Here is a 22,792-nt window from a genome sequence, read left to right as displayed (position 1 = left end):
AATGGAAGGCTTGTCCCCCTCCCCAAGCAGTTCACTAAGGCTGTGTCTACACTAGCAAGTTCTTTCAAAAGATTTTTCAGAAGGGGACACTTTCAAAAGATCCTGTGGAATGTTCACGTACAAAAAGCATTCGTCCAAAAGTAAATCAAAAGAACACAGCACTCCTTTTGGAAGTGCTCTTCTGCTCCCATTTCAGGAAGAACGAAACGTGTGTAGATGCTCCCCAGTCCCTTCTTTCGAAAGTGCAGTTCTCATGGTGCCGGACTTTTCAATCCCTGGCCCATTCTTTCGAAAGAGTGGGGGCTGAGTGGATACACTGTTTTGAAAGAGGTTCTTTTAGAAGAGATCTTCCAGAATGGCTTCTTTTGAAAGATCCCCATACTGTAGACATAGCCTAAGGGTATGTCTACACAGCAGCATTATTTCAAAATAAGCTGTTCAGGAAGAGATTTTCAGGAATAGCATATTTTGATATAATGCTGCTGCACACAAATTGCATTTTGAAATAGTGCTCAGCTATTTGGAAATTATGGCTATGGTTACACTAGCCCCTTCTTTTAGAAAGATGCATGATAATGAGCAAAGTTGGAAGATGCTAATGAGGCACTGCCATGAATATGCAGTGCCTCATTAGCATAATGCTGGCTACAGCAATTCGAAAGTACCGCTTTGGAATTTCACATTGCCTGTAGAGACAGGAGCCTATTGAAAGGACCTCCTGGACTTCGAAACCCCCTTATTCCTAAAACCAAATAGGATTAAGGGGTTTTCAAAGATTGGGGGGACCTTTCGAAAGGCCCCCATCTACACAGGTGGCACACAATTTGAAAGCGGTACTTTTGAATTGCCGCAGCCAGTATTGTGCTAATGAAGCACTGCATATTCATGGCAGCATCTCATTAGCATCTTCCAACCTCGCTCATTACCATGCCCCTTTCAAAAAGAAGGGGCTGGTGTAGACGTAGCCAAAGTGTCTACACACAATAGAGTCTATTTCCAAACAGAACCCCTGGATGTACAATGGCTTATTTCGAAACAGGCTCTATTCCCTGTCTGCACAGCCCCTATTTTGAAGTCGGCACTATTCCTCATCCAATAATGTTTACCTATTTCAAAATAAACAAACCGCTATTTCAAATTTATTTTGAAATAGCAGCTGCACTGTGTAGATACTAGCAAAGTTATTTCAAAATAACAACTGCTATTTTGAAATAACTTTGCTGTGTAGACATGCTATAAGGGTCCAAAGTCATTAGACATTTTGTCTGAAGTTTTGTAAAATTCCTGCCTCCCAAGGTATATCTATGGCCTGTGTAAAATTAATTTGGCCTTAATGCAGTTTCTCATGGATGTCATGATGAAAAAAAAAAAACGCCACCATAGCTGGCATTAGTGGGCATTCTCAGCAGATACCACAAATTGAATGAGTATAGCGACCATGTCTCCAGATCAGGACTGATGTGCGTAGATGTGGGGGTGCCTTCCCTCCTGTCCTTGCTCTAGTTATTCTTTGAATAGCTCTTCAGTTTCCAGAGCTGTCAGTCCAGCACCTTTCATACAAGTGAAATCAATGGTAAGCAATCTGTGTCCCACAGGCCACAAGGGGTCTTCTCCTGTGACCCGTGGAATCCCTGTCTGCTTTGCTTCCCCACATGCCTAGGGCACCAGAGCCCCACATTTTCCTACATCTCCCCCACCCTCCCAGAACTTTTGGAGGAGCTGCAAATCACCTGATTCACACTCCATCCCCACTCCTCCCCAACTGCTCGCAATACTGGAATGCCGTGAACAGCTGATTTATAGCATTCCAATTCTGGGAGAGAGGACAATGAGTGGAAAAGTTGATACTCATTTCAAAATAGATATATTTGTTGTAAATATCAAAAGGGCTTATTCCACTGTGAGGAATAACTCTGCAGGCTAAACCTCCTTTAAAGAGAACGATTTCTTGTCTGGAGCTTGTGCGCTTTTTTTTTTTTTTTTTTTTTATTTTATTTTAAAAGCAAGCATGCGAGACCAGGTAAACACTATGTACTTCTGGAATGCCAGGTACTAAAGCACAACAAAGAGAGGTTGAAAAGCAGAAGCCAGGCACTCCTGAGTTTTGGCACTATCTGTCTGCTTTAGTCTTGGATAACTCATTATATTCATCTGTGAATATGAGAGTAATAGTACCTACCTCACAGGGGTGTTGTGAGGATTAATTAGTTGTTTGTAAAGATTAAGCATAAATATAAATTATTACTACACAGATTACCATATTTAGATCATATCTGTGAAATAGGTCGCTGCCTGATCCATGTAGAACTGGCTGAAATTTTAAGTCTCTCCCCAGCCCGTGAAAAAGAGGTTGATGTGGCAAAACCCACGCAACTAAACTGTAGCAGGCAACATTCTTACACTGTAATAATGAAAATGTATTTGCAAGCACTTGGGCACAACTGAATTTGATATGTGGTGGGAGATTTAGGTTAACAGACCTATGTAGCACTTACACATTGCTCCAAAAATCTCTTAAATGTTTTTCATAAATCCTGCTCATAAAAATTACCTACTTCCAAGGGAAATGTAGACACTTGCCAATTGGAAATTGTGGAGTGCACTTGTTTTGGGTAAAATTCTTTCCTTCTGTCTGTCTTTGTTTCCTGCGGCAGTAAAATGTGATCTTCTCCACCTATTCCAGAAGGATGTAAACACACCTCCTCCCGTTCCCTTTGTGTTCCCAATTGGTCCAATATATATATAATCCTGGAAGAGGGACTGCATGACCCTAACCTGAGTTTACCAGGTCTGTTTGGGCCTTATCCTTATAATTTATTGCATACAGACTGAACCTCTCTAGTCCAGCACCCTCAGGACCTGACTGGTGCTGAATGAGAGAATTCTCCAGACCACGGGATGTCAATATGATATAGCACTGCTTATTGGGCTCTTAGAAGACATTTAGTTGGTAAATTAGAGCTAAATAACAGCATGGAACACTGAGAGCCAGGACAGGTTCTTGTAAAAAAAAATTGTATGAGGCCACAGGAAACTTGGCCACACCCATGATAAGTGGTCGTGGCTAACTAAAATCATTCCAGATTATCGATGTTTCCAGATGAGAAAGTTCCAGCCTAGAGAGGTTCAGCCTGTACAGTTAAGTATCCAATGCAGTTGTTTGCATAGTGATCAAGATTTTGTTCACTCTATTCCAAAGATAGGGACTGTTCACAAAATGAGAGATCATGGTTTGAATGCCAAACACACTCTTCCAGAAGGTTTTAAAATTGAAGAATTTGGATTAGACCAGTTTTTCTGTGGGACGTCAGCTCTCATAAATATACAAGCATTTTTTGAGCAATATATTTGCCTCCTCTCAACAAATGCCCAAATTCACTAATTTTTTAAAGAAAAATATTTGTTCTACACGTCTACACATGCTCCTGTAAATTTGAAATATCACCTATTTCCTGACACTCACCTCCACCACCACCATGGACTATTTTCTTTACTTCTTTCTTTGTTTAGGTATATTAACAGCATGTTTCTTTTTTTTATTTGAATAAAAGGTAAAAGGTTTTCTAAAGTAGGTGCAAGAAGGCCACTGGAATTTTCTGTGGGAAGGAGGTGAGTGGCAAATGCATGCCGAAAGCTGGTGCATGTCAGGGTTGTTTTTTCCCCTTATGTCAATACTTTGCTGTTCTAGTAACACAACAAAACAGTTATTCTAGTCCTGCTTTGCTGGACAAGAATCAACATATCCCCTCTGTCACCGCATGATTAGCTTCTCCCAGCCCGATGAATATGAAAGGAACTCTTTTTTTTTATGTCCAATTTTTGGCTGTCCACACAGAGTTGCATCTTACAGTGGTCTGAACCCTTAACGTATGTGTTTGCATACCTGCTCCAGACTTCTGCTCAGCATCCTGCATTATCATGCTTTATAAAAGGTCTGTGGCAGAATGACAGTGACCCCTATGCATTGGTATCATTGTTAATTACTATTTCTCTGAGTCTTTAATTATACTCATTATAGCTTGTTTCCTATTCCTTACCATCATCACTAGTGATGGCGGGGGACAGACGGGGAAGGACCTTTTGGTCAAGCCTCCAGCCAAAAGTTTCCTAATACTAAATATTGCTATGTTTGATGTTATCACTAGAGAGAAAAAAATATTCCTTGGCCACCAATGAGTTAAAAAAAATTCAGCTTTGACAACTCCACTGACTTGTCAGCATTATTGTTCATTATGATGCCACTGTATATTTTTTTAAACAGCAACCAACTGTAGTGGTCATAAAACTGTTTTTCCATTTCTATCCTCTAAAATGTGGTGTTGTAAATTCATATGACCTTTGCTGAAAAGAATAAATACTTTTTTTAGATAATATCTGAAGACAAGGCCTAGTTTGTAACAAATAGTGGCCCATTACAAAACAGGAAAAAAACTGAGCTGAGCAGCAAGAAGCTTCAGTTCAATTTCAACTCATATCTTTCTAATAACTTACTTGTCACTTTATTACCTTCCAGTAATGTGAATGCTGCTGACAAGACTGTCACACTAACAGCAGACAACACCCTCTCTTTCTAAGCCCCAGCTCTCCTGGCTACTTATTGTGCTGGCCCTGAAGGGACACAAACTAATAGTGTGCTTTCAGGTTCAGCACTTGGCCATCAAATATAAAAGGATGCGTAATTGCCTGTTTATCCCTTGTGAAGGAGAAATTGAGTACAAGAACTAGGCTTTCCCTCTGAGTTCCTGACATGCCCCCCCCCCACATTTTTGCTCGCTCACTCACACACACACACACACACACAGAGTGAAAGAAGGGAAGCCCACATATGAAGTGCTTCAATTTGTCTTTGGGAAGCCCAGTGCTGCCACTAGCTGCACTATCCAGCGATCAGGCAGACAGTAACAAGATGACTTCTTAACAAAAGGTCAGCTGAGAAACGCTGTCTGTGATGGCACTTTTGTCTCCTTATGTAGAAACTAATTGCTTTGTATCAGCATAAAGCCACTCTGTGCCTGTTAGATATAGGCAGGTAAGCTTGCTACAGGTCTTACTGTTTCGAGTTAGATGGTAAATTTAACGCATGCTGTTTATTCTGACTTAGCTCATTTTGTGGCAAAATTAATTAAGGGCAAAATTCTCTCACAGCTGTACAGTGAGTGCCAGTTCCAATCAACCATTCTGCCTCAATATGCACCTCTCGTGATGAGGTCAGTGTGGAGATCCATGGACATAGTGAAAACACAGTATTAGAGAGAGAGAGGCTGCTGTCTGATACAAGGAGAAATTTGCCCCAGTGTTTTCAATTAAAAAGGACAGTAACAAAGCTATAGTCAGCAAGCACTTCTCAAATAAGGTAAGCAAGAAAGAAAGCTAATGGAGAAAATATCTTGGAAAGGTATACTATTTTTTTAAACAAAAAGTTGAGAATTCCAGGTGGAGGAAGCAAAAATTCTTGAGAACTGAATAGACCCTTTGTACAAGACTGCTCTCCTTCCTTTAGGTCTGCTTGCATTTTTATTTATTTATTTATTTATTTTAATCACAGCTGGGGCTTGACTCTGAACAGTTTGTGAAAGCTCAGGATGCTGGAGGAGTAGCTGAAGCATAATTTTGTTGAATTGCAAAGTTATATTGAACTCCCTGTGATGACCAAGGTTTCTAGGGGGCAGGGATCAATGTAATTTTGAATGGTACTGGAGTTCATGAAAGGCCAATACAATACCTAAAACCAGAAGGTTGGATACAAATAAAGCATGAATTGGTCAATATTAACGCATATGTTGAAGTTTATCAGCATTGAGGTATATATCATTTGGCTGATGTATGGTTTTAGAAATTGTAGTGAGATGAGTAATAGGAAGCAGCTTCTGTTTGGAGGTCCTTGGTACTCAAGTACTCTTCAGTCCAATATTGCAGTTTGGCCCTTATTGCAATAGAGGCACTGTCCCTTAGTATAAAAATGCTAAGGCCTTTTAATAATCAAGATCATTGATCATCTTCCTTCCCTCTCAGTTCCTTGGTAATGATAATAAAGGACAAATTAACAGACATTTTCTGAAGCAGTGGGTACAGGAGAGCGTGGGGTACTCATTTCCTAAATCAAAGGTTTAATCCAAATTGCTTACACACATCTATTGCACACTGACATTACACCAGGCATCAAGGGAGCCAGAAATTAGTTCAAATCAAAGGGCAATGACTAATTACCCCAACGTAGGATCCCTTCTTTTGATAGCATTATTGAAGCCTGTTTCAACCATGCATGCTTTCTGTTCCAAGCAGTGTTTTGGATACAGGGAGCTTTTTCCTGTATGTTCATGTATTTAATGGTCCCAATGTAACCGACAGTCCTACACCTTAACAGTTTTAGAACTAAGGCTATTGAAGGCAAAATTGTCTGGACTCTAGCATATCTGCCTGTATGTTTCCCCCCAAAGCCCCAAATAACAAAGGAAGCTTGAGTGGGTATATTTCTAATGTGTTTACTAGTGAGGTTTTTTCTGGGGATTTTTTTCAAATCTTTGGTGAAAAAATGTATTTTGCTAAAATGAAGAGCATCCATTGTAAATATGTCTTGAGCAGAGAGAAACACCAGCTAAGTGACACATAAAGATTTTATACGGTGTCCATTGTCAACAAAAGGTTGCGAACGAGGAGAAGATAATGCACAGTTAGGATGGCAAACTCATCAATAGTTAATCAGAATCTGTCCATTTCTGTTATGGAATGCAAAAGACTGTGAAAGGTGACTCTGGGGAAGCAGCGGCACTGATGATTCTGTTTTGTGTGCCTGTCTGCATGAATGGATGCAATCACTGGTCATAGCCCTAAACTGTTTTATTAGGATCCTGTCTCCTTGTAACTTCACCCCTTCTTTACATTGGTAGGAAAAAATGCATCCTTCCTATCCCAGCTGTGAAACAGTACAATAGTTGTGATTTGTGACTCTAGAGGTATTCCTCTTAGCCTCCCAGATAATGTGCTGGGTAAATAGGTTACTTGAAATGTATAAACTAAGGTTGATTTATTTTTTGATCACTGTTTAATGAGGAGGGTTTTTATACGTCTCTGTACAGTTACCAAACCCCACGTTTCCCCCTTTGCCCCAAACACGGCACCTTCCAACAGGAAAAATAACACAGCCTCCTGAGACTGCTCCCTTTGGGTCTGTATGTTCTAGGCATATGAATGTTTACAGTTTGTAAAGTGATTATGTGAATGAAATGTCCTAGTATTACATGTTTATCTGACATGGCTGTCTATAAATATAAAATCCAACGGGCTGGTTTTTCTTGTGGAAACTTTGGTTCATGTTTCACACAAGAAGATTTCCCATCCTGTAGTGGTTTCCTGATGGGCCGCCTTCTCTGTGTTCCCTGAATGGTGTGTTCTCAGTTCGTGCTTACTCTCTGTGCTTCTCTCAAAAGCTTGCTAGTGTAACATATGTACATTTGATTCAAGCCATGGATGATTTCAGAACTGACTTTTAGTTCAAGCTCATCCTGGATTTATTTGACCAAAAGTGGATAACTCAAATTCTGGTTTTTGTCCATGAACTTGTCAATATGCATCGTTCAAACCCATCATGAAAGGAGTTTTTGCTGTATCTGAATATTTACAAGTCTTCTGAAGTTCCTGTCTGCAGGCACATTTCTTGTTTTACCAGTGTTCGCTAAGAAAACATGGACGGACCACACTATATGGCATTTTCCATTATAGCTGCTAGTTCTGCTTCCAGTTCTAGCAAACTAGAAACATTTGCATGTTGCCTATTGGTACACACTAAGATTTCAAGCACTGGTAAACTGGGTTTGACTGTTGATGAATCTTTGGGCCTGTAACTCCACACATACCAATACAGTCAACACAAGAAAACCCGCAAACTTCTTCTGAGCATAGAAGATTTCTCATGACTCTTGTACATATGCTCACTGTTGGTCAGTAACATACTGAGTACATTGGGGGACCTCAGGAAATGTGCTTCTTCAGTATGGCAAAAACTCTACTGTCCTTCCAAGTTAAATTTGTTTCATGGACTTCGTCACAAACTTGCCAGGCACATGTTCCAGCAACAATAACATTTTTCGAGGGTGAACAGTTTTGCAGTCTTTAATATCTTAGCCCTTTTGTTCTTGGTGTGAGTGAAGCATGAATGCTTTGCTATCCTGCCTGCAGAACCAAAGCATGCACTACAGAATATAGCTATACCAGGGAAACTGAAAAGCTTGCATCACGTTGATCTAATAATCATGACATTGGTAGCTTCATAAATACTGTATGTACCCCAAACAAGTTTTTTCCATTTGTAGTCTAAGGGAATTAGAAGTCCTGTTTTAAATTTGATATTTCTTTCCTTGTATTTTCTGTACTATAACTGTCCTACAGTATGTCTTTTGCATAAAATGCATAAGGGTTTGGGGATGTAAATGGAATTTTATTCATATTTTGTCCAAATACCTCTTGTAATTTGTATCAAAATTCTTGTACAATTTTTATATTAAAGATTTATCAGTCACTGACTTTTCTCTCCCTCTATCTGTTCTTAATTTTAGCATGACACCCAGCCTTTTACAAATTTATGGGTAGTACCTGTCCGCTGAAGTACGCTCACATACATACAAAACATGTCTCATGTTATTTTGGGAGTCGTATACACGGCTTATGCAATCTGCCCATTTTATTTGGGAAAATAATCTTGTACTAACCTTGAACAGGAAAAAAAATTGCCACAAATATCTTATTTTCTAGGATTTTGCAGACATATCACCTGTTAAAAGTCTATCCTTACATCCTTTATTTTCAGTAAGTCCCAACTGCAGCTAACTGATTCTATTATTTTTGGAGAAATTTAGACCAGTTCTAGTACTAACTAAAAACAGTTGCCTGCTCACAACTATCATTGGCTATTCTCAACCTACTGTACCTAGCTATGGTACATATACAGCCCTTATTGCCATGGGGTTTGAGTACACATCACGAGCTTTAATGTATTTTCACAATGCCCCTAAATGGTATGACAGTGCTTTTATCCCAATTCTGTATGAGGGGAACTGAGGTACAGAGAGACTGTAACTTGCCTGGGGTCACATGTGAAGTCAATGGTACAGCAGGAAATTGAACCTAGGTCACAAGAACCCACAGGCTAGCTTCTTAACCACTACACTGTGCTGCCCCTGCTGCTCATAGGGGAAAAGGTGTGTTCAGTATTAGTATCCTGTTAATTAAACTGGGAGCTTTGGTTAGGAATTCGCAGCCTGTGGCAACAGCCAAGTGGATGTGGCATGGGGACATTGGCCATGTCCATCTCCTTGCTGACCTTAGCACAGTGATCTAATGCGAGGCCTTCGATATGACCTTTAGCTCCAATTTGCAGAGGTTTGGGGGTGGGGGAGCTTCTGTAAGTTCAGTGTAAGAGTAAAATAAATTAGATCCTTTTTTTTAAAGAATCTGTTCCTTTTCTGTACTGCTGTGAGCAGTCACAGCTGACAGAAAGACGACAATATTCTTTCAGGGTAAATGCTTTTGTTTCAGTTTGTATTCTCGTGGCACTAATGATTTCTGCATATTGTGCTTGTTATCCAGAAAGAAAACAAGCAGATGGAGAGCTGTCTCATAATCTGGTATTTTTGAGTGTGTCAGTATGTTTGGAGGAACAAAGAGGCCACATTGCCAGCATATCAGAGTCAATGTATTTGGTTATAATTCGCAGTAATCCTCTCACCCAAACATTGCTAGTTGAGGAGATAATGCGACTCTTTAAGTGCTCAATCTTACAAGCTGCTGAGCACTCCAGCCTTGATTCCAGACAGCATTTAAGCATGAGTTTAACTTTAAGCTTGCATGCAGTCTAAAATAAGTTCCATGGGACCTACAATGAAGCACATCCATAAATGCTTAGCTCAATTTAGCCAGACCAGTCAGCACCTTGCATGACTTAGTCTTCTGCAAAAATGGCCTGGGCACAGAACTTGGGACACCTCGGTTCTATCCATAGCTCCGCAGCAAACTTCCTGTCAGACTTTGAGCAAGCCAATAAACTCTGCCATTGCCTTGGTTTTCTCAAAACCAAAATGGAGAAAACAAGACTTCACAGTCACATGGGGCAGTTGTAAAGTACATTGGATGGAGGCTGTAGTTACCAAGTGTATATATTGGCCAGTTGTCAGTTTGTGGGCTTTGATTTTTAGAACTTTCTTTAACATATCACCAGATGTATATTTTAACAAAGCATTCAGCCCTGAAAACTAATTTTTCCTTCACCTCCCCTAGGTTTCACGTAGCTATGCCAGTACCTAGATCAGGGGTCAGCAACCTTTCCGAGGTGGACTGCTGAAATTTGACCTTTTGACCTCTATGTATGGTCTGAATGCTGGTGATACTTTTCAAAGCTTCTAATAGTCCTATTTAAAAACGGCTTCATTAATAAATAAATGAAGATGCAGAGCTTAACCATTTAGGTCAGTGGCATCCAATAGAAATTCAAGGCTTGCCACTCTTGTAGTTTTTGCCCTTCCATTGTCACCACAGCTCCCCCCGCAACTGAATGCCCTCCCCCACCCCCAAAGCCAAGCACCCCAGCCCCTCCCAGAAGAATGCCCTCACCCTACCGCAGAACCAAATCCCCTAGCCCCTCCTAACTGAATGTCCTGCCCACCCACCAGAGCCAAGTCCCCGCCAGCCCCTCCTAATGGAATCCCCTCCCACTCCCGCAGAGCCAGGCCCCTCCCCCACCCCCATGCAAACTGCAGGTGACTCACCAGAGCCATGGGAGAGAAGCCATGCTGGGGCTGCAAGAGCTGCATGGCTCCAGGCCAGAGCCACAGGAGCCACACCAGGGCAAGAACTGCAGGAGAAGCCACTGCTGCTGCCATGTGCTCAGCACACCAAGTCATGAAGCACATGGGCAGAGCAGGCAGAGGGAGGCGCTCCATGTGTGTGGCTCTGAGGAGCCACCTTTCACCACACTGTGGTATTCATTTTGCCATATGTGGCGAGCAGCAAGTATATTGGCTACGGTGGGGTTAGGTGGAGTTTGGTAGCATTAGCTGGTCTTTTGTTAATTCACAGGCGGCATGGCTTTGAGGAAGCTCCCAGCTGCACAGAAAAGGCAGGGCATGGCTGAGCTTCCGCTTCACGGGCCTATGAAAACCGGCTCCCATACCACTCTTGGTACCTCTGCCAGGGGTTGCTGACCCCTGACCTCAATAGAATAAGCTGTCCCATTGTGGCCACTTACAAAAGCTTTGAAAAGTTCTTTAATCATTTGCCTGTTTTTCATCACTGCCACATAAAGAGCCCAATGAGAAGCTGAAGGGTTTTAATCTAGTACTGACTTCCAGTTTTAGATCCCTTCTCTGTGAGCCATTTCCCTTTTTTTTTAATCGCCCTCAGCCAGCCCCTTAGAAGAATACTGCAAACAAATGCAGTTCTTTTTAATTTTTGTAGGGCGGGAAAATAAAGGAGTGAGAAATACATTCCCCAAAGTTGCTTAACCTTTCATGTTAACCTCTGTTGAGGCATGCGGTTATCCTCCCATGTTATTAGATGTCATAGATGTGTTAATGTAGTTCTGCATGGAAGCCAAGCATAATTATAATCTTTTCGTCTGTCATAACACATCTATAATTGGCATGAATTCCCATCAAACAGATTTTTTTTAATGTTGGATTTTCGTAGTCAGAGAAAGGATATTAGCAGGCACCCATAAAGATGGCTTTTGGCACAGCACTAAGTTAACTGCCTGGGTGAAAGCCAGTCAGCACACACTGGGCCGTTTGAAAATTTGCCGTCTGCTTGTTGACTCCCTGCAAGCTGACAACATGACAGTAGATTAAGTGCTACTAATTTAATAAAGCTACTCCTACAGTGATGTTGATCTATTGACAATGAGGAAAGGGGGAGGAAAAATGTGAATAAAAAGAGCACAAGAGCATAAGAAGTGCCTGAAGTAATACTGAAAAAAAAATCCTCCCACTATTGATCTTGCATGAGGTGGTTATTTTTAGTCACCTGACTCATACTCACCCAATCATTACCCATATTCATCAGAGACAGTATAATGAACAGAGATATTGATTAGCCAAGGTAGGCAGAGATATTTCCCAGCAGTACTAGCTCACGTTGATAGGTCTCCAATGGGACTACATGCAAGTGCTGCCCTGTAACATAACTTACTGTGTTCCAGGTCCTTCAATTGATTTTGTTTGAAGAAAAAATACACTGTGGCTTTCCCTTGACCTTTTGCTGAAACCTCTCTGTAAAGAAGAACATGAAATGACAGAGCAAATAAACATTATCACTTAGGTTTTCAGTTGCAATGTTAAGGCTCAACTGTGTTGTGAACTGAGAGCCCTCAACTTACCCTTATTTCAGGGAGGGACATGCAAGCATGCAGTACGCTGCATCTTTTGCCTGAGTCCCAGTATGTCCCATCTTGATTTCAGACAACTCACCCATCATTTAAAGTGCCTGTTATATTCAATCAAAGGTTAATTATTATGCTATAAGGATCAATGTATGATTTAGTAAAATTCATATGTTGTGCTAATTCCACTGAGTTGGCATGGTAAAAGCTAACACAGCTAAGTGTGCCTTGACTTCAAAGTGTGGGATGCCAGGGTCCTTGAAACTTTCCAAACTCTTTCTTTCCTGTCAGGAATCTTCAAGTGCAATTTCTTGAATGCTCTTCATCAGGTTTCTTCTATGGCCTTGGATTGGCTTTGCCACTTAAAGCTCTTTGGAGTAGAGTTCTGATGATTACTAATTTGACCTTAGAAGAGTCTCAGGAGTTTGTTGTTCTCTGCGTGCCACAATCATTATAAAGCTTCTACTTTTTGACACGGTGCATGCTGCTTAGAAGTCTAATACATAATTGTAAACCAGGAGGGAGGAAATAGAGTATGGGAGGAGAGATGGCACTTATAAAAAGCATCTAGCTCAAACAACAAAGTAAGGTCCTTCATCCTCCTTATTAGATGTATTAACAACATTCAACTTGTGTATTAGTGGCACACTTTGGCAATAATAAGACTCTTAGCAGGGTAAATTTACAGCCCCTTAGTATTCCCAATTGTTCCACAGTGTATATGAGTTCATCTCACCAACATCGTCTCACAATATTTATTAGGTATATACTCTGAGTGTCATTTCTCTTTTTAATTGCCTTTACCTAACTCAATAAATCTATCCACCTTATAGCATGTCCTTTGTTTTTCAAGATGATATTTTTATAGACTGCTCTCCAACCTTATCTTTTTCTTTTAAAACAAAATATAGTTTTTAAAACCAATTTAGGTTTTCTTGGCTAGAATATTTAATTTAATCAGTTGGATATATTTTGATCCACTGGGTTTGGAATGTAGTTTGACTTCTTTCCAGTGTGTTAGGTCCAGCAGAAAAAGATGAAGTGCTACAATAATTATGAACTACACACTCCACACTGCATAGGGTGGCTTCAGGTTATTGGAAAGCTTGGAAAAGTATATAAGCAGATGAATTCGTAGCCTATTAGGGCTGTGGGCATGTGTACTCTGAAGTGTTTTAAAATTATTAGGCCACTATCAATTTTTTACAGTGCTTTACTCTTTCAAATTTAAGTGCTATTCCAAGTTCAAATTACTCTCATGATGTCACAGCTTTCTGCTGTCCTTCAGAGTCACAATTGCAAGTGTTACTTTTTTCCTCCCCTTTCAAAATACAAAGTTATGTGCCACTTTATTGCCACGGAGAACAACAAGAAGTCTTGTGGCACCTTTTCCTGCACATCTACTAATATAATATATGCCATCATGTGCCAGCAATGCCCCACTGCAATTTACATTGGCCAAACTGAACAGTCTCGCCGTAAAAGAATAAATGAACATAAATCAGACATTAGGAACGGTAATGTACAGAAGCCTGTGGGGGAACCCTTCAATCTCCCTGGACACTCAGTGGCAGATTTAAGGGTGACAGTCCTGAAACAAAAAAATTTCAAAAATCAAATGGAGAGAGAAATCTCTGAGCTGCAATTTATTTGCACATTTGACTCCATTAACCATGGATTAAACAGAGACAGGGAGTGGCTTGCAGATTACAAAGGCAGTTTCTCTGCTCTGGATGCTAATATCTCCCCATTAGACTCTGACAGAGGCTCACATCCCCCTGTCTGATCTGACTTGTTTTTAACTCTTTTGATAAGAACTGTTGATACTGGGCCATTTCCACCTTGCTGAATAGACTTTGTCAGCTCTGGCCCTGCCTCTTACTGGGACCCCACTCTTTAAATATCCCTCTGAAACCACCCCCCCACTCATGCATCTGATGAAGTGGGTCTTTGCCCATGAAAGCTTATGCTCCAAAATATCTGCTAGTCTATAAGGTACCACAAGACTTCTTGTTGTTCTCGAAGCTACAGACTAACATGGCTACCTCTCTGATACGTTATTGCCACAATCATTTGCATCATAATAACTCTGTACTGTTAGGGTGCAGAGGGCTTGCACGTACTCATGCAGGCCATATAAGTACTTATTACAGGACTGAAATAGTTTATAGGGCTCTGAGAGTGTCTGCATCAGGACAATTCAAAAATGCTGCCCAATTCTGTTGGCCCCCATGGACCTATAAATGCCCATGAGGAGAAACTAAGGTGGTGAGATAGGAGGCGGACTGCGTAAGTGGCTCACCAAGCAACATATCATATGGGTGCAGTTGGTGTCCATTGGCTCCAGGGGTTAATGTTATAGAGAAGAAAGAGATTGACTGAACCAGGTGGGTACCCAAAAGTCATCTAGTACAGGACAGACCCACCAAAGAAAGCAACAGAACAGCTACAGTTCCCAGCTAAAACCTCTCCAGAACATCATCAAGGCTCTACAACCTATCCTAGAAGATAATTCTTCACTCTCACAGACCTTGGAAGGCAGGCCTGTCCTCACTTGCAATCCTCATTTCAACCCTCCTCATGCAACCAGAAACAGTTACCACTGATTATACACCACAAAATGGAAGCACTAATCCGGGAAACAATCCCTGCAACAAAGTTCTTTGCCAACTCTGTCCACATCTCTACCCTAGTAATATCATCATAGGACATAACCACATAGGCCTTGCCATCAGCAGCTCATTCAACTGCACAGCCACTAATGTGATATATGCCATCATGTGCCAGCAGTGCCTCTCGGCCGTGTACATCAGACAAACTGGAATGTCTTTATGCAAAAGAGTAAATGGAGAAAAATGAGACCTCAAGAACAATATTCAAAAACCAGTAGGAGAGCACTTCAGCCTCCCTGGGTGCTCAGTAACTGCTCTGAAAGTTGCCATACTTATGCAAAAAAACTTAAGAAACCAACTGCAGCATGAAACTGCGGAGCTGGCATTCATTTGCACAGTTGATACCATCAGACTGGGTCTGAATAGAGCGTGGGATTGGCTAGCTCCCCAAAATATAATTTTCACTCTTTTGGTACTGTATTCTGAACTTCTTCCCAACTTTTGGGAATGGGCCACAGCCACCTGGAGTAAATTAGTCTCGTTAGCACTGGTCTTCCACACAATAAAGTAACACTCCCATCTCTGTATGTATATATGAAACTCCGTCAAACTAAAGATTCCACTTCATGCAGCAGATGAAGTGGGCCGCAGCCTATGGAAGCTTATGGCCAAATGAATGTGTTAGTCTTTAAGGCACCACAGGACTCTTGGTTGTTTTTGCTACAACAGGTAAACATGGTTCCTCCTCTGAAGCTTGTTATACTGATAAATCTCAGACCAGAACTGGTGAATTTTACAGACATCTGCGTAGTTAGCTTACAGGATTTCAGGTTAAAAAACCCTTACCACATGACCTACTGTTGCAGTTGTCATTACAATCCCATGAAATCCAATCCCCAGATAGCTATGCTTTCCTTAAGTTGGTCACAGCTAAGGAAAGGTTTTGCTCTATCAGTTAACATTTAAGGCTGCAAAATAGGCATTTCCAAACACTGTGGGATGCCAAAAGCAAATGGGATATGCCTTTACTAACTATGACCAATAAACTTCAGCTATACTGGAAAGACCAACCTGGATATTGAGGTGGAGGAGTGGCACCCTGAAAGATTTCAGACACTAATGCAAGAATATTTCTGAGTGAAGAGAACTTTATAGCAGAATCTGTAATTCCAGTTCTGAAATAATACACACATACTCCCAGCCTTCAGATCAGAAAACGAATATTGAATGCACAGTGTTGAAGGAGGTCAAAAGATCAACTAAGTCCAATGAAGCAGCAATAATGGGTGACTTAGCTTGTTGCAAAAAATGGTCAATGTCATGTTAGAGACAAGGTTTAGAGAAGCAATTTCTTGACATGTTAAATGATTGCTTTCTGGAAAAGACACTCAGCTTAGTCCTATATAAAACACAGGAACTGGTTAAAAAAGAAAGCTATAGTTGAGCCACTGAATGATAGTGCCCACAACTGAAGTTCATCCTCCAAAAACAATTTGTAGCAAAAATGAGGTGGTAGGACACTAAAATTTTAGAAAAAGAGATTTTAAATGTTATGGTAAAAAAGGCCCTCAAACAAGTTCCAACTAAAATTCTTAGCCCAGCCATGAAGATAATTTTAAATTGCCATGACAGCTTCACAAATGGTGTACATCCTCCTAAATGAGCCAGGAAGACATGAAAACAGCAGAATGTTTTTTGCTCTTGCAATACTGACCATGGGATATTGTGACAGTGTGGTGTTCAAGCTTTTATGGTGATTTTTTTTGTTGTTTTTGGTTTTTAAGTCTTGACTTCTCCCTGCTCCTTCTGAGCAGTGAGCACATGGCATGCAATTGACATAGAGCAATTGTCATTATGTTGTGCTTGAGATAGTCATGACTCTAGGATCAGGCCATTGAGCCCATACCTGCAGCTAAGGAAAATCGGGGGCGGGGGACATGGGGTGCACCCAGTGCAGACATGTACACTGAATCTCTGGAGCAAGAACCAGAGAAATCACTGATCTACAGATATTATGTACTTACCCCACTTTACCTGCCTTTTTCATTCAAGAGGAAGCTTTGTAAGGGCTATTGAGGCTACTCCAGCCCATAGGATGTAATAATGTCTGGGAGGGGGTTAAGCTCTGCTTGTCAGCCTAGGGGGATAGCATTACATTTTATCTGCAAGGAACTCTTTAAGTGCCAAAGCTGCTTTGTGACTTTCTGAAGAACACACAGCAAGACAAGCGCAGAGATGCGAAGAGACCCCGATTCCCATTTCCCTGGTTTAACTCTGCTGCCTGTATTCCCTGTCAGTATTCCCATTACACCCTCCTTCCCCTGCTGATCTAGTAGGTGTGTGGAAGAAGGAACTGAAAACATGGCCAGTTTGCCCTGCCCTTTATCTGTTCTGGTGACCCACAACAAGGCAAGGCAAGGGTACATATGCCGCCCAACGAACACCACTACCTTGCACATCACCAGCTCCAGGCATATCACACATGCACATAATCCTCAGTGCAAAGCAGACTGTGTCCGCACATTTGAAAGAAATGCCAGTTGCAAGTGATTTTACTCCCCTTCTTATGGCAGAAACAAGGACAGAAACTCCTTTAAAATGACATTTTCCTAATACCAACCCACTGACATTTCTGAGGGATGAATTGCAAAAGCTCTTTCAATCAGAGCCTAGCGTTAAAGCACAGTCTGTGTCATCCATACATGAGCCAAAGAACTATGTGCTTTGAGGATAACAAGAAAGCAATGTCCTTGGCTCCATGAAGTCCCTATGTGCTCTGCAAAGTCTCAGTGCTAGGTAGCTTGTTTATTATTACAATGCAATCCAGGCCATGTGGTCTCAGCATCCATTACATGAGTCACAGCTCTGTGTTAAGGCTTTAAAGTTAAACATATTTTAATCCATAATTATACAAGATTTATTCAATTTAGGATTTTTATTTATAGTTTGATCAGGCTTGCAATGGATTTTCAGATTTCCACACTGAGCTCTGTCAATTTTTATTGTGTCTTTTAATTCTGTTCTTCCAGTCCAAATGCCAGCTGTTTTCTATAAAATGTTGTTCATAAAATGACTTTTGCTTGCAGAGTGGTGAGAAGGGGAAATAAAGTATTAGCCCTTGCAAGTCACTCTTTAATGGAGATGGCCTTATATCTTTGCACCCAGGGAAAAGTAAAGCCCTGAGATGTTGCACTCTTCGCATAGTAAGCAATCATGTAACTATGTTGAGCCTTGATTATCAGCAATGGGTGCCTTACACTGCATCTATTAAAAAGAAAAGTTAGTTTAATTACTCAGTTTTAGCGTAACATGCCATGTGCACACATCCCTGCCTCTGACCCATATGCCAATTAATTGTTCTCATTTGAGACCCTAATTGGTTTTCATTGCTTTTCCCTCCCCTGGGGCTGTGAAGCCTGCTCCTGTGGATCTTCTGCAAGTGAAGCGTGAACAACAGGGAGGGAGCGGGGGAGTCCCATAGTTTAGGGTGTTGGATGGTTCCTATCATCTCCCATGCCAACAGCTCCAGTCGCAGTTGCTAAATGAGTGCTCACAATTTAGGCATGGAACCTGCAATCCCTCTGGAGGGCTCAGGAGGTACCACGAACACTGAAAGAAAAGGTTGGTGCACACAGAATTCCTGTGAGGCTACCTAGGAGGGCAGTTTCCCCACTCAATGTGATGTAGTATCCAGCATCCTGCATCTGGTCTGCCAGTGTCCTGCATTTCGTAGTCCCAGCTTCTGGGTAGCCCAACCCAACATCTGATGTATTCCTCTGGGTTGTCGACAGGCAGCTACAGTTAGTTTTCCCAGCTACCAGCAGCTACTGCAAGGCTTGGCTTCAGGTAACCTCTTTGCTTCTTTTCTTTCCAGTCATATGCTGCTACCAGGCATCATGGAACCCCCTTCCCCGCCTACAAGGGAGGAGCTCCTGCAAAGAAAACAAAATGGGAGTCAAAATAAGAGAAGTTCATGGGGAGAATGGTAGAATGAATGATGCTGCCCCAGGTTTCCCCATGCACACCACCACCCACATTCCCACTACCCCCAAAAAGGCATTCCTGAGGCTCTATTCCCAATAAACCTCTGAGGTCTTTCTCATACCCAAACAACCACCCCACTTCTAAACACTCCTGCACTTTCCCCTGTGATTCCCCATCTCCCTCCTCACTGGCAAGAAATGTCACAAACCTTGGGCAACTTGCGGTGTGCTTTTGGAATAGCAAGGCCTGGGTTTTAGCCTGCAGTAACCAGAAAACATCATGGCCACACTAATTAAGCAAGAGACAAAAACTGTAAAGATTTTAAGAGTGACCACCACAGGAGCAGTGTGATATTAAATGTTATTGTGCGGCATGTGTGAGAGAGAGAGAGGAAGAAAGAGCTTTGATGTGCTCGTGAACACAGCCAAGTTCTGTGTAAACTTACACAGCTTCTCAGTGCGCAGTCAATATTATTGAAAGTAATGGAGTGAACATCCTTTCCTCATAACTTTTAATAAGTAGATCATCAACTGTGCTCACTGTGTCTGAAGCAGGAAGCTTGAAGTGGTGCTCTGTGGCAAGGAAGTACATTCAGTAGCCAAAGTGGCAGGTCCCAATAAAAGGAGCTGTGAAATATCCCATAGATTTATGTTCTGTATAGTTAAAAGAGTTTCAGGGTACAGAGGAAAGACTTATCCTGTTAAAAGAATATATTCACTCTGTGCTGCTTATTTATTTACAGAGTCTGTATGCCTGATGAAAACTTTTAGCCCTGTTAAACTTGAAGGAGTAAAGTTCCTTTTAGCATAAATGGGAAATTACATACCAAAGACCTTGGGATCTGCGATAAGAAGATTTCCTTGAACTGATACAAATGGTGATATATCCATTTAATTTGTCTTGTTACATTACTAAACTGTTTAAATTAATGTTACAGTATTAATATATTGCAAGGGATTATCTAGAAAACCATGTGTTCAAAATCTGGGTTGCTGTTCCTCACAGGAAGTCATAGTATAGACAAATACTGGGGCATCTTCCCCGCCCCCAACCCATTCTCTGTGCCTGGCCCCTAACCTACAACAGCTTGGAGATGCTGTATACCGCACAGAAACACAACCTTCCCTGATTTGCACTTGCTTGAAACTTTTTCTGGGCATGGTCCTAGATGCATTTGATGCATTTAAGCTGTGTCTACACGTGCACGCTACTTCGAAGTAGTGGCACTAACTTCGAAATAGCGCCCGTCGCGGCCACACGCGTCGGGCGCTATTTCGAAGTTAACTTCGATGTTAGGCGGTGAGACGTCGAAGTCGCTAACCTCATGAGGGGATCGGAATAGCGCCCTACTTCAACGTTCAACGTCGAAGTAGGGACCGTGTAGACGATCCGCATCCCGCAACGTCGAAATTGCCGGGTCCTCCATGGCGGCCATCAGCTGGGGGGTTGAGAGATGCTCTCTCTCCAGCCCCTGCGGGGCTCTGTGGTCACCGTGGGCAGCAGCCCTTAGCCAAGGGCTTCTGGCTGCTGCTGCGGCAGCTGGGGATCCATGCTGCAGGCACAGGGTCTGCAACCAGTTGTCGGCTCTGCGTATCTTGTGTTGTTTAGTGCAACTGTGTCTGGGAGGGGCCCTTTAAGGGAGCGGCTTGCTGTTGAGTCCACCCTGTGACCCTGTCTGCAGCTGTGCCTGGCACCTTTATTTCGATGTTGGCTTCACGTGTAGACGTAGCCTTAGTGTCCATGATCGTGCAACAGGCCTAACTCTAACCATAGTCCTGGGTGCTGAGATAGTACTGGTTGAACCTCTGGAGTCTGGCACTCTCTCATCTGGCAACATCTGTAGTCCTGCATGATTTAAGTTAGCTGGATGACCACATACGGTGGGTGTGGCTAAGTCTTCCGTGTTCCTATAAAGTTTGTTTACCGCCACCAGTCCTGGCTGTCAGTGTTCTGTGCTGTTGTTATGCTGTAATCTAGCCCTCAATGGCTTCTAAGAGCCCAGTAAGCAGTGGAAGTGTTGGTAATGTGCTAGACAATATTGCGTTTCTGTGGTACAGCACATTCTTTCAGTGGGCACCAGTCAGGTCCTGAGGGTGCCAGACTAGAGTGGTTCAACCTCTATTAACTAATACTGTTGTGCCACATCATGCAATAGGTAGACTTGCGGGGGGGGGGGGGGGGGCGGTGTTGGGGACCTGTGTGTGAGAGAGCGAGAGAGAGAGAGGAAATCAAGGCATACTTTGGCCTTTAAAATTTCACAGGAATTACCTATTGTCCTGTTTTCTCTCAGCTCTTGTGGTGGTTTTGTTCTTTGGATAATTGTCTACCAGTGACAAAGGTAAGACCACAAGATTCATTATGCTTTGCTCTGTAAGTAGCACAAGCTGCTCTTTGAATGATGTTCAAGGTCTTTTTATTTTTTTCTGGGGGGGGAGGGAGTGAAGGGGGAGGGCAGTGATGTAGGAAAACATCACACGCTCTTGCAGTTCTTCCCGTCATCTTCGTAGGAGTCTTGCCTGAGTACTCCTTGCTGGATCAGGCCCTTTAATTTTCCTCATGACCAGTGATCTAGCCACTCCTGTTGTTAGTTTGAATGGGTTCTTTAATTACCGCAAGCTTTTTCAAACGAGGTTACGTCATTCTAACAGAAGGGGGTGTGAGCAGTTAATATCCTCACTTTCCCATGCCTAAACAAGCTGCTAGCCTCCTAGATTAAATTATTTTTCTTTACCTGTTTAGGAAAAAAAGATTGCTGAAGTAACTCCAACACTGGTGGTATGTAGCCTGCAAAAATGGCTGAGGCATGGGCCTATTAGCCTGGCCATGCTGCACTAACGATTTCACTAATGCTTTAACCTCACATGATTGAACAGGGTTTCCCTCAGATGACTGGACAAATGAGAACAGATGATCAGCAGAGTTCATAAAAGTGAAATATAGGATGCTGCTCCCCCTCTTGCTTTTGTGCTGTGCGTGAATCTGCTTGCAGGGGGATGAGGAGGAAGAGAAAGAGGGAGAGCTGTAAAACAGCTCTATAATGATTGTGTGTATAAAGCTATGCATTAGGGAAAAACGTATTTTAAGAGGTGCATTGCCATAGGCACTTAGAGCTGAATTCTGTTTTCAGTTACACCATGCGAATCTGGAGTAATTCCACTGTCTTAAATAAAGTTTCTTATAATTTAAGTCAGTGTAACTAAGATCAGAATCTATCCCTTAAGTACAAGGGGGTACGGTGAGAGTAGGAGAATATTATGTACCCAGATCATACAAATCCCAAAAAACCCCTTTTATTTCTTAAATCCTGGACCTTTTACCTTCACATTGTAAGTTGCGCCTCTAGTTTGTCTTTTCACCTCTTCAGTGTAAGGTGGACAGCATTTGTAAAGTCCCTTCTTTATTATTCTTTTAACCTGCATGATTATTTCACTTCTACCCAGCTTGCCCTGCACTGCCGACAAAACAAGAAGCAATAAATCTTAGTCAAGGCATCTCGGTGTGGGGTGAATAAGCAGCGCTGACGCTGATTCTTTAAAAAAACTCCTTTCTTGTAACATGAGCCCTGCTGAGGATGGCCATGTCAACTTATTAGACTTTTTACTTGGCTGTATTGATTCTGTTCTACACCAATGCGGCCCATAATGCTGGCTAATGTTATTGACAAGCCATCAATCTTTCAGAGAAGTGTGGAGCTTGTAGCTCTTTCTGAACCACAAAAACCTATCCATGGACAATGATGGAGAGAAGGAGGAAGATGCAAGCAAAGCACTCAGGCTGGCTTCATTTGGCCTGTGATACATTAGGGAAAGACATACACTGCGGGAAGAGACAA

The sequence above is a fragment of the Carettochelys insculpta genome, chromosome 5, assembly GCF_033958435.1.
Source record: "Carettochelys insculpta isolate YL-2023 chromosome 5, ASM3395843v1, whole genome shotgun sequence".
Lineage (NCBI taxonomy): Eukaryota > Metazoa > Chordata > Testudines > Carettochelyidae > Carettochelys > Carettochelys insculpta.
Note: the sequence above shows the minus strand (reverse complement) of the source record.